Raw genomic sequence first — 4,956 nt, 5'->3', positions numbered from 1 at the left:
GAACGTTCTCCAGAATAGATGACATTTTAGGTCACAAGGCAAGCATCAATAAATTAAAAAAAAAACACCAAAAAACAGCATAGAAATAACACAAAGTATCTTTTCAGACCATAATGCTACAAAAAATTAGACATTAATAGCAAGATGATAAAGGAGAAAAAAGCCATACATTTGAAAGCTGAACAACACCTTGCTTGAACATGAGTGGGTAATAGAAGAAATAAAAGACAAAATTAAAAAGTTTCTTGAAACAAATGGCAATGAAAACACAACTTACCAAAAACTCTGGGAAACAGCCAACGGAGTATTCAGAGGTCAATTTATAGCAATAAGCAAACACATCAAAAGGCAAGAAAAAAATTAATAATTGACTCTTTAAGCCAACATCTCAAACAAATTGAAAAAGAACAGCAAGAAAACCCAACATGCTCTAAAAAGAAAAACTAAAATTCTAAAAATTAGGACAGAAACAAATGAAACAGAAAATGGAAAAACAATTGAAACCATCAACAAATCCAGGAGTTGGTTCTTTGAAAAGGTCAATAAAATCAACAAACCATTTGCAAAACTAACAAAGAACAAGAAAAAAAGACACAAATAATCCAAATAAGAGATGAAAAGGGTATTGTTACAACAAAACCAATTAACAATGGACTATTACGAAAAACAATACTCAAACAAATATGAAAACCTAAAGGAAATGGACAAATACTTAGAAAATTACAACTTTCCTAAACTGACACACCTAAACAGACCCATTACGAAAGAAGAAATGAAAAATAAACAACTTCCAATTTTTAAAAAAGCCCTCAAAACAGATGTTTTTACAAGTGAATATTATGAAACATTCAGAAAAGAACTGTCACCAATTCTACATAAGTATTTCAGAAAATAAAAAAAAGATGGAATAATCCCACACTCATTCTATGAAGTAAACATACCCTTGATACCAAAGTCAGGTAAAGACACCACCAAAATCGAAAACTGTAAGGCAATATCTCTCAAGAACATAGATGTGAAAATCCTGAATAAAATCCTGGGCAATAGAATCCAACGATACATTAAAAAAAAAAAAATTAGCATGACAACGCACGCAAGAACATAAGTTCAACATAGGAAAAATAACCACTGTAATTCATCACATTAACAGAACAAAGAATAAGAACCACATGATCCTATCAAATGATGCAGAAAAGGTCTTGGACAAAATCCATCACCCTTTCCTGATTAAAACACTCAACAAAATAGGAATAGAAGGGAATTTCCTCAACATAGTAAAAAATATAAACAGGGGCTGTTTCTGCCGCTGCTGCTGCCACTTGCCACCAGCAGCTCTGCAACCGCGAGCTACACCTTAACACAATATACCCAGCTCAGGCTGCTCAGATAAGCCAGGAGGTGGCAGAGAAGCTGCTGCTGTACCAGCGAGACATGTCAGACTGGAAGATTTGCCGGGAAGGCGTACTGAGGGAAAGGCATTGGTGTCTGGAGCCCTGGAGAAAGTGTGTGACTGCGTGAAGCTCGAAGCTGGAGGCCTGCGAGAGAAATGGGATGAGAAAGTGAAGAGTTTCGAAATTATCGAAAACCTCACTAATACCCTGTGCGTCAGCAGAACCTCCACGCCCTGGGCTACCATGAAGATTATCTCCCCCAGAGATTTTGTGGACCTGGTGCTCATCAGAAAGTATGAGGTTCAGTACCAATGCTACCAATGTCGAACACCCATTGTGTCCTCCGAGGCCAGGTTATGTAAGAGGATTTAACCATCCTCCTGGTTGTGTTTTTTAATCTCTGCCAGGGAAGTCCAACAAGACCCACGTGGTCACATTCTCCCACACCGACCTCAGCGGTTACTTCCCACAGACCGTGGTGGACTCCTTCTTCCCATGCAGCATGGCTGGATTCTACGCCAACCTTCAGAAAGCAGTGAAAACATTCCATGACTGACTGTCCCCAGTTGGGAAATGACAAAGCTGGCTGACGACAGAGGTCAGAGTGTTGGGACCCTGAGGATCTCAGGAGAGCCACAGGATCTGTTTTGCTCTTTGGAACCTGAAATAAGATATTCTCTGACAACACCAGCCCGCCCTTCCTCCTTCCTCTTCCCAGTCAGGGGTTTTGTGGGATGTGCTGTCCATGTGCTCGGCCCTCTACCTGCCCTTTATCCAAGCACAGCTCCTTGGGCACGGGAGCCAGAGATTCTGACCACCTGAATGGCCTCTGCTCAGACTCCGTGTGATCCTATCACAATCAGAGATATCTGTCCCTGATTCTCAAAACGAACTGCCGCTCAATATCAAAAACCAAGCTCTGCCACCTTTGCCTGGTCCACAGGCCTTTCAGACCTGCACTGCAGACCCTGGTGTAAGTTTTTCTAACATTGTGATGTCAACTTGAAAGTGGAGGTTTACAAAATGAGGTATGCATTAAGAAGGACTATCTATATTCCATTACCATTCAGATTGACTCCCCCCACCCTTTCACTCCCCATGCTTTTCCTACACTGAGACAAATCTACTCCTGGGAAAACCAGGTAGCTTGGATCTGTAGCAGATTGAATCTGTTATCTTGGCGGTGAGTGCTCTTTGGAAGGGATTCAGAGCTGAGCATGCTGCTCATTTCTGCACATGAAAATCTGAAATGAAAAGCCTTTTTCCTCTTGCATGTTATCTGTCAGCAGGAAGGGTGGAAGAGCAGCCCTCCTCCCAGCAATACTGGCTGGGATCTCCTCTTAGTCTGGGCTGTGAGCTACATACCTCCCAGAGTTCTGGCTCACCCCATGAGCATCAGAACCAGGAAGAACAGCTTTGTTGTCTGCAGCAGATCTCTGCAGCCGTGTGACTGCCTTTCCCACTCTCCAGTCAAGGTCATGTCATCCAACAAGAAACTGTCCAGGTGCCCTCTGGTACTTCATCTATTGTGCCCCCACCTTCATTATAAGGAAGATTCCTCAAACCTCAGCAAGTCCCACATTGTAGAGATGCTCAAGGTATCATTGGCTGTGCAGGAAATTTCCATGTGCTCCTCAGCATCTGTCCTTCCAAAAGGAAAACATTTTTCTTATGTCACAATCACATACTTCCCAACACTTGGATTCTAAGGTGATTATCTCCTGAATATACCAAAACCTGACCAATGAAGCATAAGGACTAAATATCAAGGGGTGCAGAAAACACTTCTTTCTGTGTACTAGGGAAACTAGAACCTTTATAGACATGCCAAGAAGATCAACCAGCACAACAATTTTATTTTGTAATTCATTCAAAAAATTTTTTCCTCATCATGAAATCATAGACTCTTGAATTTGATTAGCTTTTATTCATCCACTCTCTTATTCAAGAAGTAATTAGTGGTTCTGTACTCTGCACCACGGAAGCCCCTAGGTGGTGTTCACATAGCTGGTAGCGAACTAAAAGGTTGTAGGTTTAACTGGATCCAATGGAGCCTCGGAAGAAAGGCTTGATTATCTACTTCAGCAACTGAAAAACCTAGGGAGCACAGGTCAACTGTGGCACACATGGGGTCACCATGATCCAGAATCACCACAATGGCAACTAATTTTGTTTTGGATTCAGTGCCAAGGACTAAACCAGGTTGGGTGCCAAGGACTGTTCTCAAACAGCTCCTCATGAGTGAATAGTGTGAATTTGGCTAAATGATTCAAAGAGAGCATTTCTTCTGAACTCTGAGGTCCACACATTGGAACATGATGATCTTAACAAGATGGAGCTCCCTTGACGAGCCCTGCCCAGCTAGGTGTTAGAACAGCATCCCAGGGGTGAGTATAGAGTACTCTGGATGCACTCTGCCTATGTCTCTAGCATTAGATTAAGCTGATCTGAGCAGTGGACTAGGATCCAGAAGATAAACATCTTGGTTTAAACCCTGCTAAATACTTAGCAGCTCTATACGTTGACTCCTTGTCTTTTAAAGGAAAATACAGATGCTTGAATACCAAACCCAGCTCAACTTGCTTCTTCAGAGTACAGATGAGATAATGTCTAAATCTGTCAAATCATGTGCAAAGCCAAAAATGAGAGCTCCCCAAGAGAGGCACTGAGGTAAATTCATTTTCACAGGTGCTAAGGATGAATGAGTTATAGTTAGCGATGATTGTTGTGGTCTCTGAGGCTGACAGAAAGCATTGTGTTCAAAGGCATTTGAGATAATGCCAATTTGAAAGAAGTTGGTTGAAAATAAAATAAATCCAAGCATAAATTTAAAAATAAAAAAGTATATATGCAAACCCTAGAGTCAACATTGTTCTCAATGGAGAGAGATTAAAGGTATTCCCTTTAAGAACAGGAGCTAAGCAAGGATGCCCATTATCACCTCTCCTATTCAATATTGTATTGGAAGTCTTAGAGATAGCAATAAGACAAGAGAAGGAAAAAAGAGGTATCCAAATTGGCAAAAAGGAGGTAAAATTATCGCTATATGCAGATGATATGATAGTATACTTAGAAAACCCTAAAGACTCAGGAAGAAAACTACTGAATATAGTTGACTAATTCAGCAAAGTGGCAGGATACAAGCTATACATATCAAAATCAATTGTATTTCTCTACAGTGACAAAGAGAATAAAGAATAGGAGCAAAGAAAAACAATACTCATCACAATAGCTAATCGCAAGATTAAACACTTGGGAGTAAATCTAACTAGAAACACAAAAAACTTATTCAAAGAAAATGACAAAATATTACTACAAGAAACAAAAAGAGACCTGGAGAAATAGAAGAATATACCATGCTCCTGGGTAGGAACTCAATAATGTGAAAATGACAATTCTTAACAAATGCATTCTACAAGTTCAATGCAATCCTAATACAAATACCAATTCCATTCTTCAACAAGACGGAAAAGTCAATTTCCTATTGCTTATGGAAATGAAAATTACCCCGAATAAGCAAATCACTCCTTAAAAGAGAAACAATGTAGGAGGCATCTCACTCTGA

General features: G+C 40.2%; 1 pseudogene; it reads left to right on the top strand.

Moving 5' to 3' along the window:
- Positions 1 to 1,947, top strand: part of LOC102862962 — a 49,612-nt pseudogene extending 47,665 nt beyond the window's left edge.
- Positions 1,948 to 4,956: the final 3,009 nt, after the last annotated feature.

The sequence above is a fragment of the Elephantulus edwardii genome, unplaced genomic scaffold (assembly GCF_000299155.1).
Source record: "Elephantulus edwardii isolate Elephantulus edwardi_28Jun2011 unplaced genomic scaffold, EleEdw1.0 scaffold00425, whole genome shotgun sequence".
Classification (NCBI taxonomy): domain Eukaryota; kingdom Metazoa; phylum Chordata; class Mammalia; order Macroscelidea; family Macroscelididae; genus Elephantulus; species Elephantulus edwardii.
Note: the sequence above shows the minus strand (reverse complement) of the source record. Positions and strands in the feature narration are given on the sequence as shown.